Source organism: Leuresthes tenuis, unplaced genomic scaffold, assembly GCF_036924035.1.
Source record: "Leuresthes tenuis unplaced genomic scaffold, fLeuTen1.0.hap1 SCAF_9, whole genome shotgun sequence".
Taxonomy (NCBI): domain Eukaryota; kingdom Metazoa; phylum Chordata; class Actinopteri; order Atheriniformes; family Atherinopsidae; genus Leuresthes; species Leuresthes tenuis.
This window is the reverse complement of record NW_027325363.1, coordinates 11,245,897-11,259,720: the sequence shown is the minus strand read 5'-3', so window position 1 is coordinate 11,259,720 and position 13,824 is coordinate 11,245,897.

The following is a 13,824-nucleotide window of genomic DNA, read 5'->3' as shown; positions in this document are numbered from 1 at the left end:
GACTTTAAGAGACCTGTGCATAAACAAATGCTGCAAACTTCAATGAACTAAAGCAACATTATCAAAAGGAGTGGACCAAAATTTCTCTGACAGCGTCATACAGAAAATAATTACTTCAACTTATTGCTGCTAGAAATAGTTCTACAAGCTGTTGAGTCTTTGGTTGTACTTAGTTCTTTCCACAACTGCTTCTGCATTTTGGCTGAGTTTTTGTTACATAAATAATGATGCAGTGTAATACGTCCTGTGTTGTTGTTCATCTGAGGTTGTATTTATCTAGTTTTAGTTTTTAGTTTTTATTTTAATTTGTTTTGACAGGGAGGGTTTTTAAATTTTCATATGACTAATGAGTCATTGCTTAAAGTCATTGCATAAAAAACAAAGTCAGCATGAAGTTCAACCCTCAAAACTGCAGTAAAAATCTGAAAATCTACTCTTTGATGATGATTAAAAAGACCATCTGTATTGCCTCTTAAGGAAATATCGACGAGATAATTGTTTCACATCTCATAAGATAATTAATGTTTGGTTTGCCCATCTACAGTTACATCTCACAAGTTCTTAATATGGAACTTCTTAAAGGTTTTACTCTTTTAAACCTGTGGAGATTTAAAGGGCTGAGAGCATGGTTTGCATTTTGATTTTCTGATACAGAGACTAATTAAAAGTCACCGGTGTTGTTCGAGGCTGCAGGGCACAGACAGACTGATGCCCTCAGTACTAAACAACCCATTGAGGTGAATATGAACCAGCACTCTTTACAGCCAAATTACTCCTCTAATATGTCATTAGTTTGTGATTTTTGGATACTCTTTGGAAGGTATTTTGAGGTCTCGGGCCACACTTTTCATTGGCTTTTTCCACTCTCCTTCAACATGTCTCTCTTATCTCAACCCCAGTAACATTTTCTTTGAGTTTTTGCACTATATCCACAGAATTCACCCAGACTTACTACATGCTATGTTTACAGATGTAGAGCAATACCATTAGAAAACTGACTTGTACAACCCCATCCTCTGTTTTCGCAACACCTTGTGGCATTTGGTTTCAGAGTATCCATTATTGCTAAATGCAAATCAGCCTGCAAATTACAGTAATTATTTTGTACATACTTATTAAGTCCAGGACAAATGTGGGAGCGGAGGAAAGAATGGCAGTATTCTAGAGAATAATTGGGTAACAACTCTGTTTTAACCGTTCACTGTGTAAAACAAATGATTTTACTTTATTCAATGCAGTGCAATAAGATTGCCTGAAGGTAAGTCAGAGAAGATAGAGGAAACAAACAGAAAACTCCATGAAATTAATCTGGATGTTTATTTGCCTTATTTTAAGCTGCAACCCTTGGTCTTTGACTTTGTAATGAGTTTATAGTTGTAGACTAGCAGCAGAGTTGTGTCCTGCTGCCATGAAATCAAAACTCAGAGCATCTGTGTTGCCAGGCTACAGCTGCAAAGACAACTACTTGCTGTCTGAAAGCACCAATTACCCAACCATCCATCAGTTTTCAGCAGTTTATTGGAGGTCGGGTCATAGTGGCAGCAGAGAAAGCAATGTATCCAGATGTCCTCTAAAGAAACGTTTTCCAGCTCCTCCTCGGATCCTGAGGTAATACAATGTTTATTCAGTCAGGACCCCAAATCTCATGAAGTCATGTGGCAGTTGGGACATAGATTGATTGGTGAATTAAATACTTTGCGATCGTCTTTTACAGGATTTAATTCAACTGCATCAATTCACATGTGAATCCCAGACTTCATACTATTAGTTATGAACAAGAATCTAAAAAAAGGCTTTTACTCCTTGAGGCAGAAGCTTGCTCCTAACTCAGCAGGAGCACTCCACTGTTTTGGCCTCAGGAGGAGCTGACTTTCATCTCAGTCGCTCTTATGACTACAAACTGCCCCGATGCCTGCTGAAGGTCATGGATGATCAGGGAAGCTCCCGTTGTGTAAGTCGTTTGTTTACCAAGACTTGCCTGTAGCCTTGCTAGCAGCTCTGTGTCATGAATATTTGTACCACATATTATGGCAATTCATTAAGTAGTCACTGAGACATGTTATCTGGACCATAGGGGGATGATCAAACAGCTAACATTGAGCACCAAATATCTGATAGGGCAATAATATTCTAGATTTACATAAAAACCCTTTGAGAAATTACTATGTCAGATGTTTTGAAAAGTACATTTTTCTGTATTATGTTTGGGGAGAGCAAGCAGAAAAAAGTTGTAAAAGCTATTAAACATTTCTGGACCCTGAAGTGAATTTGTGTCGCTGCATGATCAGTCTGATAGCTAAAAGTACGTCTAAGAAGAGTAAAAAAAACACAAGGGAATTTCCTTTTGTCGCTCAGTTTAGGGGTTGCGGTATTAAACATGATGACTCACTGGGATGGTTCACTGGGAGGCTTGAATAGAAACAGAAGCTTTCAAAAAGTCATACTGTGAAAAGAAAATACAGTCTAAGATTATTCTGTCTGTTTACACAGAACTTACTTTGAAGTCCCTCCTTATGCAAATGAGTTAGCACCACACCTACGTGGATACAGCATCATCTGGCCTGTCTTTGGTTTGTTATTCTTATCAGGCTGAAAAATAAATAACAATACAGAGCCAGGGACGCAGGAAGCATACTCAAATGCTCCTTTAATGTTTAGGATTTTCCTTGTCGGGGGTTATAACATCACCTTCCACAAATTTGTTTTCACATGTGCTGTCATCTCTCAGAATAATAATTTTGTGCTTCAGGTTGTTTTCCCCATAAATATGTCTGGATTAGAAGGGTATATTCATCTAATGAATTTGTGCAGGAGCCACAATAGTGGACTGTGATTTACAGAGAGTGCAGAGCCATCCTCAATTCAAATGCAAATCTGCTGAATGGAGGCTTTTAAACATTTGTTTAGAAAAGATTGAAGTTCAACTCTGCACCAGTCATGTATTAACTGGAGATAATCCAAAGCTGAAAATCAGTAGAATTCTTAAAATACAATGTTTTTTTGCTCTGTTTTGATATTAGAAATTATAAATCAGGCCAACAGTGGCCTATTACATTCTTCATAACTCTATTTTACTTGCTAAAACCATATGCATTTATTAAAAATCCACATCTGGGTTGTTTGGAATTCTACGGTCGCAAAACATTTAAGACAGGAGCCACTCCTTAACTTTACACATTTCTCAGCAAAACGCAGGAGATAAGGTTTGCTAAAAATGAGAGAAAACATGTCTGAAAGGGTATAAATCTTTAATCAAACGGTGATGATGCGCCTTGCCTCCAGCACTCACAGTGCCAAGCTGGAGAGCAGATGCTGAGATCTCAAATCTTGCTTCCCCCAAAACAGGATAAATCCCCTTCTCCGCTACAAACGTGTCATGGGAGCAGCTCTCTGTGCACCAAAGCCGATGTGTTTTTGGGTTCCCTCCTCAGAAACTCCCACGGGAACCCTGCACTATTTCAGCATTTTGAAAAGGGTAGCGAACGGGAGGCAGTGAAGCACATGCTTAATCTTTTTGCCTCCAGTTAAATATCTAAAATAGTCCTCGCAGAAACATGCAGACGTGAGGGTGTTTATTGAGTTTACAGCAGACTGAGCACAAGCTAAAATAGAAAATGACACTGGAAATGTAAGTAGGATTAGAGAAATATTGTTTAATTCTATCGAAATAGATCTGTTTTTTAAAACTGCTGTATTTTTTAGTTTGATAAATAATGAATATTTTTATTATGCTCATTGAGTGCTTCCTGGAGCATCTCTCCTCTTCTGTAGTTTACTTCAGGCATCTTGACAGTTTATAGATTTTATGATAAGTGCTGCTCGCAAAGCATGCATTACAGCTATAGTAAAAGGAGGAAGTGGTTATTTATGAATGAAATGGATTCTAAGCAAGCAGAAATGGAAATTGTAGTGAGATAACTATGTGGTGCATTAAACTGTGGACAAGGTTTTAAATGGTGTAATAAGTGCCTCAGTAGGGTATTGTTTTATAGTATTCATGTAAAGGGTTTTTATATACTGTCAATACATTCATCATAGGAAGGAATTTAGCAGAAGATGTTAGGGTTCATAATATGATGAAACATGCACATGAAAAATGAAATATTATTCAAATATGCATCTTTTTATGTGAGATGGGAGAAAGACAGTCTTCCACACATTCTTACATCCAAACAAACACATAAAACATGCCATAATTTCCCTCAGTAACATGAACAATCACTTCAAAGAGCTTGCTCTCTGTGTGTGTTTACTTACAAAGCAATGCACATAGGCACCCAAAGGAGCAAACATGTAAGCATGAGACAGATGAGTCGAAGAAATGAACAGAAAATGAAATACATTTTTATTACCCAAAGAACACAAAACATGCATGTGAACGTGTGCTCATTTCATATGCACACATATGGATGTCGAAAAAGGGGGCTGAGAAATCTTGTACTTGGCCCTGTTGGCAAGCAGTTATTGTCAATAAAAGAGAGAGTGAATCGGTGTCATGATGAATAATCATGTACTTATTAAAGTATGCAGAAACTTTCCAAAAACTAAACAAAGAGACAGACTGAGACAAAAGGAGACAGACGCAGCTGCAGGAGTAAGGAAAAGGAGAGTCAATGAATGTTTTAACCTTAAAGTGAGAAATCATTCTTTCACACTCTATCAGAGAGAATAATGAGAGGATGTTTAAAGAAATGCTGATGAAGACAGAAGAGATAAATGAAGAGCATAAGAAGCAATTCATCATTCTGCTTGACTAAATGCAGAATAAATTGTTATAATGTGAAACACAGTTGTCAGTTATTATGTCTTCTGCTTGCCTCCATTGACAGATGCAAAGTAGTAGCTTTATTGTATGTCCTTCCTCTATTTGAAAAAGTCTTTCTCCAGATCCCAAACAATCAAACAAACAGTTGAAAGCTATGATGAAAAACAAACAAGATACATACAGCTTTATATTACATACAATTATTTATTGCAATTATAATGTGATTAATGTCCCACTAGAACATTTCTTTACCACTTTATGCTACACATGGAGGTCAAACTGAGTACCAGTGAGCTTCACAGCTGTCAGAATCTATTTTGTGGACACTGTGGCAGATTCAGATCCAAAAATTAAGTCTTCAGGTTGTGAGTTTGATCTCATTAGAGGTCAGTGCACATCTAAAACTGAAAAAAAAAGTGGGTGAGGGAACAAAAATGGGTGTGGTTGCACAAAACACCTTACCAAGTTTCAGATGATAAATACATTCAGCTGCACTTTTTACGTGTTTTACATGTTTTCCCTATTATTTCCTTAAAATGTAAATCTCTTAAAATGAGTCGTAAATGAGTCATCCTGTGGCATCTTGGCTACCAGCATAAGGAAAAAAAGGTCCACTAATGGTGGATGGCATTAGTCTTACTCGGTCTTGATGGCAGTGTATGGTAATAAAGGTCAGGGTCAGATTTAGGACAGATTTAGCACATTCACAAACAACATAGGTGACCAAGGTGCTTTAGTCAATAAGTCAGAGCCAAAGTGAAATTAACAATAATAGAAAATAACATACGAAAACACTATTAACAGGAATAATGAAACAATTAAATACAATATCCACACAAAATTATTTATTCAGGTGTTGTAGTCTACTCGGGCTGAAAGCCAAGGAGAACAATTGAATCTTTAGCAGTTAGCAGAATATGCCTAAAGTCTTGAAAATCAACCTTTCAGCAGTGGATTCACAGACCTGGGGGAAAAAAAAGGGCTTTCTCTGTGCCTTCATGACTCTTAGTCTGCCTGAGGGGAAGGGTCTCAAAAAGGCAATGGCCAGAGTGTATATATTAGGTCGATGCGGCTGTTGTCTGTGTTTTTCACCTGTACTTCTTTGCTTTTTATGGTTTTTGTTGTGTTGTCCTCTTTGTTATGAACATGGTCGATGTCAGCCCCTCCCGGCTCTAGCTGGCTCAAGCTAACTTTTAGCTTCTTCACGAGAGCCAAACTGTGAAGGACAAAATTTTTGTCCATCGAAGTTTAAAAGAGCTGTTTTATATCTCCATGCAGGTATAAAACAGCACTTACAGTGGTGTGGATATGAAGGACATAAAGTTGTGCTGGTCCACTTGAAACTTCCAAAGTAAGCACTAAAATGTTCAAATCTATTTGAAAACTGACAAAAAGACTGGGATGGGATGCCAAAACTTGAGTTGTGTGTTCACGTTGACGTGCCTTGCAGCTCTGCCAGACAATTCAGATTTTTCCAAATCAAAGTACTTCAGACTTGTTTTCATTATTATTCAGAAGGTTGAGCTTTATGCAGGTTTTAAGATCCCTTTCACAGCTCGTAGAGGTTGTGATGTCTAAATATGTCGGTGTAGCTTCTCAGTTACCCAGGTCATGATGATTCTAATCCTTTTTGCCCTCTTTCAACCGCTTAGGATTTTATCTGTCAAACTTAATGGAAAGATACATGTGGATATCATCAGCAAAACAGTGGAAAGGATTATAATTTTTCTTGAAATATAGTCCCCAAGGGCAGCATGTACAGTAAAAAGAGCAGTGGGCCCAAAATAGATCTTCAAGGCACTTACAAGTGGGACAGGTGGCTGAGGTGAAATCTTCCTCTATATGAAGAGAAAATTTCCTCTCTGTCAAGTAGGACTTGAACCAAGTCAGAACCTTTGATACCAACTGTTCAAGTTGTGACAACAGCATAATGTGATCCACCTCTAGGCTAAAGACAGATCTAAAAGCTCTGAAATAGCACAGTTCCCTGGATCGAAAGTTAGACAGAGGTCATTAAAAATTTTAAGGAGAGCTTCTTTTAAAGCTGCAACATAATTTAAAACAAGCTACAACTTGTGTCTACGTGTCTAAGGATATCTGAAGTTGAATAAAACAACTCTCAGGAATTAGAAACTGAAAGTATCAAGGGAAGAGTGCTCTCTGACCAGGAGAAACCAGTGATAGTTTATATTTTGTCAACTTCACTTTCAGATCTCTGCATGTATGAAGACATAAAAGAAAACTCTGACTGAAATATAAAATTTGGAAAGTCAAGACTGGTGTCAAAAAAAGGAAAAGGAAAAAAATGATATGCACATTTTTTGTTTTCATTAGTTTGTGTGACAGTTGGATAAAAACACAGCCAGTGTGAAGGTGCAGTTCAACATGTTTCGGTGAGAAGTACTAATTAAAAAAGTATGATTGGATGATTAACATGAGAATAGAAATTATCTAAATGCGCTCAGTGTTAATGGACCCGAGTCATTTGCAGACTAATTCTGTATTTTTCACATCATAATTTAATCTGTCAGCTGAACAAAAATCCTTTTCACAGAGTTGTGTGTTTTTAAATCTGTCCATGGTGGATATTTGCAGTAAAAGACAGAGCCATCAAGCAGTTAGGATTTTTTTTTAGGAGGAGGGCATTCTGTAAATTCTTAACGATAAAAAGTAAAGTAAAAATCCAAACACTCCAGTCTGGTGTTTCTGATAAAGGAGCTCCAAAATTTTTCCCAATCATCTTGGTGCTGGCTTTCAGTATGTCAGTGGTCCAGCTGGACCACTACTACTGGAACCGCACATAAAAAAGAGGAGCACCAATTTCCACAATCCTAGTAATCCTGTATTCTTTACATTGTCATTAAAGTGTTTAGTGCTGGGAAATTAAATTAATCACCTTATTAGGTGTCGTTTTGGTACATACAAATGAAGCTTATATGTATGGTGGTTCTGAGCACTCATGACTCTGAAAAGCATCTGACTGATGCAAGAAAAAAAGTAATTTACATTTACAGTGAAGATAGCTAACAATCTTTTTTAAAACACAGCTTGTTAAGCAGCTTATTGATATGTCAGACTGTCCTCCTTTCAAAACAGGAGGTCCTAAAACGGACTGTATTCCTTGTAATTCAAGGAATATGCAACTTCTAGTGGTCATGAGAGCAACTGCATGTAGAGTAAAAAAAAGTGGCGCCCATGAGGTTGAGTTGTGTTTTAAAAATTAGGTATCTTAGTCCTTACCATAATAATTTTCTAACTAAGTTTCATTGTAACATGCTGTGCTTCCATGTAATCAAAGCCACAAACAAAATAGTGCCCAAGATGGCGATGATTGCATAGTAAAGTAAGTGTATTTTAGCCAATGATTTTCTTTTTGTAACCATAACCAACTCAGTTTGGTTTCAAACTCAGCAGAATTCAGAAGTGAAAACAGTGCCCCGTGTTGGTCGAACACATGTTCCCCCATCCTCCTATGTCTTCTGAAGATGACTATGTGGCTTGTTGAGGAAAGCTCTGAGGTGGAAAAGCTCCTATAGTCATATCTGTAGGTGTAGTTTTTTAGTGAACATTGTTATGGGTCATATTTAAGGGTATGAAGAAATGTGAAGGTATGACCTTTTCAGCGACTATGATTTGATGACATATTGATAGTTTTCATGTTTATTGGCTTATGTTTAGTTAAAATTCTGGTCATTTTTCTGCTTAACTCGTGTGATATTAATGGGGGAGAATATCTAAACTTTTATCAGTTTATTTCACCGTCAGTGCTTAAAGAAAGAGAAGTTGGTGGGCATGCACGACTATCGCTTGCTCAATTAGGCGATGAAAGAAAAACAATTTTAAGAGGAAAGTCTTCACAGCTACACTTGCAGATATCTTAGTCTGAAGATCACTTTCATTGACATTACAGCAGTATTGAGTGTGAGATGAGACAGCATCTCTAATGAGATCGATCAAAAACAGTATTCCTGCATGATCTAATCTGTAGTGTTTCATTAACTCATGTCATTCAACATTTGGAGAATGTTTCTCATACCCCTTTTTCTGTCAGAAATCTCTCCTCTGCTTAAGGAACTCTTAAGCTTCTTAAAAGCCCTCCACTCTACTCCTTACATGTTTTCAACTCCAGAGCTCTCTAAAGAGCCGAGATGCCTAAATTGTCACTAACTTTATCTTTACCAAGATCTAGCCTTAGCTTTAAGGGGAGTTTCTCAGAAAATGTCAAAAATTCAAAAGCCTTTGTAGGATTTTGTTTCCAAAAGCACTTTTTTGTAAGAGGAAACCTTTTAAAACATGTATGACTGATGCTACAATCGTGTACACTTTAGAATTGCATTGGTTAAACATTATTACACATAAACTTGGCTTGTTGTTGTCTTGAATCTGGCAAGATTCCAGCTGCAATGCTTATGTATCTGAGAGTCAAAGCTTACGCATTGTTACACTATCACCTGCACTTGTCAGTGTTCTCTGATGAAATCTACTAGAAATTTTGAGACTTACTTAGGTTATTCAACAATAAAGATTTAAAGGGGTGCTGCAATTTTCTTTCAAAACATTCATGCAACACATGACATGCATCAACACACTGGCACAGTCAGACAGAGAAAGGAAAATTCTTGGAGTTACTTTGAAACATGCCCAATCGTGAAACAGCACACAACAAAATGAAATCAAGCCAAAACGAGTCTCCACTGGGACCTGAGATTTGGGTGCAGAACTCTTGACCTTACTTGCTTTGCTGTGCTGCCATGCAAACCAAAACTGTTATTCATTGAAGTGTAAATGTGCCAATGGCTAAATCTCAGCAGCATAAAACATTCCAACATGAAGAAATCAGACATCAAAGACAACCGCACCATGTAAAACAACAACAAACCTCACGTAATGCACGACTTAGGGGAAAACCGAGGAAATTAATTCTGGCTTGAGCCTGCTGTTAGCGTTTGTCATCACTCCTAGCTCTTAAGAATGCAGCAGGATTTACCGGAGAAGTGGGAGTCAGACTTCACTAAGGGGATTTATAAAACCTTTAGAGCAGTTGGTTTGTCACTGCTTTTCATCCCAGGAGCACTCTAGCTCATACAGCTTAATCACTGACCTACGCAAACACCAAGTGGAGTCTACTTCTTTTTGGAATTTTGCAATTACTTTGTATTCAGTATATCCTACCTGCTCAGGGACTCTGACTGTATGTGTGTGTGCGTATCTGACAAAGCTAATAATCCACATTCACAGAAGTTAAAAAAAAGAAAAGGAAAAAATAAATAAATCACAGACCATACCAGCATTTCACTCAGCCAGTGTAGAATGAAAAAGTGGTGGCTCATCCAGGCAAGCTGTGCTAGAGTTGTCTTTCTCTGGACGTCTGGCCCTCTCTATGAATTATGAACCATAATCACCACAGGCTCCCAAGGGGCCTTAGATGGATTGGGGGCAAAGCACCACATCTAAGCTAGAAGTGTCCACAGACATTTGTGCTAAATGAAGGGATTCAGTTGTTTGCGTAAGTGCTCCTTGTCCCCTTACCCTTTGTGCACCACCTTGTTCTTAGGTCGAAAGATGGGCTAAATGTGCCTGAAAGATTCCCACATATGAACAGGTGTGACCACTGTTTGCTCCTTACTAGTACTGATAAAATGATTCTGAAAATAAAAAAATTAATGAAATGAAGACATCTTGTGCAGAAAGGTGACCGGCTGGTTTTGGCCACCAGGGTGCCTCTTATGGGGGTTTATTCTTGGTCAGTACTGAAATGTCTAACCACTGTAAAGAAACAAAGAGTCACCTTCACCTTTGGTCCATGAAAATGTATTTGCTAATCAGCAGATAGCACTCAGAATAAGAAAAAAATCCTTTTATGGGATTTAATCTTATTTTGGAAACACTAAATAGGATTTGTCTTCCAACCAATGGAAGAAAACATCTATTTTTCTATGCTTCCAGACTTTACTGTATCGTGAGTGTTAACCTGAGAGGTTAATATAAAACTACTGAAAGCAGTTTTGCTCTCTGTTGGTACTAGAAACCTAATATCCTTTCCTGGTAAAAAGAAGAAAATACATATAAACTCTGCAAGCTTTCCCTCAAGGGCCATATCTTTCTACCTTGAAATATGTTACCCTTGGGCCACAAGAGTCAACCATATAAAATTACTTCCAGTTTTTACACAGATGATACAGTCGGCATATTTTGTCACACAAGTTGAAAATCTCCTGTTCTGTCTTCGTAACTTCAAAATTGAGTGCCATTTCTTAATATAGACAAATGTGACGTCCTTGTCGCAGAACCCAGTAATATGATTAACATCAAAAGCCATCTGGTACAGTCCCATGTCATACCTTCCTCTGTTAGCCAATAAACTGTTCCATACCCAGAGAGTCCCATACCATTATTTTGTCAAAATCTGTGGCATCTGCGCTTTTCCAGTAGTGCAGTATTAGTAGACACAAAGAGCTATTCTGGAGTGATTACTTATGGTGGAAGCAGAGTTTTCCTCATTATACCTTTTCTCTTCCCATTTACTTTTGGTCTAACTCACTGTCGGTTAGGTTAAGGAACTAAAACTACTTGGGAAGATTCAGTTCATGATTCTTCATGAAATTATTCTCTTCTCAACATTATTACTCTACCTTGGATAACAGAGTGTTACATTACTATAGGTGTGAGTATTGCTTGTATCCACAGTAGTGACTTAATGTAATGTAATGTTGGTCAACTCTGACTATAGCTGAAACCGTAATGACCACCATAATGTGTGGTTCATGGGTCCAAGACGATAAAACTTAGTGACTTTACTGTTGTAGACATGATGACATGAGATTCAACAACAACTAGATGGACTCCCACGACATTTTGTAATGACATATCAGATATTTACAGGATTAATTCAAATACTGGTGATCTTCTGAGTGCCATCATCTGGCCATCGTTCAGTGTTACCTGTATGTAATTATCCAAAAAATAGGCATCAATTTGTTTTTGTTACCTTGGAAGAAGCAATGTATAACTATAGAGCATTGTCACAACCATATATCAGTATACCAGAAGGCTCAAAAAGGCCTTTCACATTTTAAGTAGCCACTTTAGTTTAACTAGAGGGATTCCACTTAAATGCGACCTTCAGTGTCACCATTAGATGTCAAAAAGTCACCTCCTTTAATGTCTGTCCAAATAGAAGCATGACATTATCCTCATCTCTATTACAGACTATTTTCAGAGCTAATCCGTTAAAGGGGTATTCATTTTTTTTTCTTCAAGTAAGGCTCTGTGAGGAACCTATGAGTAGTGAGTGTCTTACCTGCATTACACAACTGTCAGAGTGCTCTCAGCTGGGAGAATCAGCTTTTTTCCTGAGCTAAAGCTCAAAGCTACTCAGAGGCTGCCAGAACAGCAATTTTTTTTTTCCAAGTAAAATAACTTGAACCTCAAAAGTTTCAAATTAACACTATATTGTGAATTTTTACACCAATTGGTTTCGGCATCACACAGTTCACTAGTACCTCTATGAAATGTTAGCATGATGAACTACAATGCTGAACATGGTAGACAATATATCTGTAAATCACAGCATTGTCATTTTGAGAACATTATTTTACTATTAGTGCAGCATGACAGTGCAGGCTGTACTAATAGTTTATCTCAGTTTAGTGAGCTTTCAAATATTTCTCACATGATACTTAATAAATATTTTAAATTCTGTTTTTACAGAATTCTGTGCTTCCATCATGTTGAATTGTATAATTTATTCAACTCATATCAAACATCACACCCAACCAGTGAATCAATAGTTTATTTTTCCCATTTTATAAAAGATGCTGATTAGTTTTAAAGCACATCTGACTTTATCTCCAGCTCGGGAGATACTCTGAGTCTGACCTCTGGGTTACTGATTAGATATTGTGCATAGCCTTAGAACCTTGTGTGGGCTGTTTCTGGTTGTTCAACTCATATCCGGATAACTTTTTTCAACTTCTCTCCGGATAACTTTTTTTATCTTTACTTTTAGTGAGGTCTAAAGCTTGGTTTTCCAGCCCCATGTTCACAGCATCTTACTTTATTACTTTCAGTAGGTTTAAGCTGGACATTTTATTTATCTCCCACTCTCTCTCTCTCTCAATAGGCTGTCTCTTTATATAAATATAGATTTGATTTAAATATATAAACAGCTTGCTATAAAAATGCCTCATTTTACACAGCAAACATTTTTCCTTTTTATGCGCAGTGTCTGCCATAGGTGATAAATCAAAAAAATTCTTCTTATCTTGCATTTGACAATTCTACAGCACCCGGTCTTCAATGTGAAGAGAAACAAAGCTGTTCAAAAGAACTCTCAGATATCCCGGTGGCTGTGCCAAACCACAATAAATAAAGCTATACCATCCATGACTCAGTGTGCAGATCCGAAGATAATAAACCAGTCATAAACTATTGCAACACAAAAATGACCCAAGCTTTTACAGAGCTCCCTCAGCAAAAAGGCCTCCTCAGCTGTACATTATTGATGGGGCTTAAATTGAATGTCTCTTTGTTCCTCCTCCGATGGACACCAGGCTCCTCTATATGGTGGATGGTAGTGAGTGGTGGGGGAGGGTTGCAGGAGTGTGTGACTCACCCCTATCCCATCATGCAGCAGGAGATTCATCCATCACATTAAGAGGTGCCACATCAATCATTAACAAGGAGTCCCCTGTTGAAAGGATGATGGACAGCTAGACAAATAAGTTAAGATGAAGAGGGACAAGGTGATGCTGGCCTTTTTCACTTTTAAGGCAATTTATTCAAGACACCACAATGGCATATCCAAATGCAGGCAATGAAATCATCCTAAATAGAAATTATGATAACTCTAAAAGGAACAAAATAATAATGGATAATGAGTGCTCAGTAAAGCTTTAAACTCAACTGAACTCAACTCACAGAGTGAATTTGCCCACGCTTTTAGGGAGCCTGAAGTGGTCAGGCACAAGTTCCACTTAATGCTTTTCTCTTGGGTGGCCAGCTACTCTTAAAGAGATTCCAGTGTTTTTAGCACTCGTGAGGTATAAGGGATGTGTACT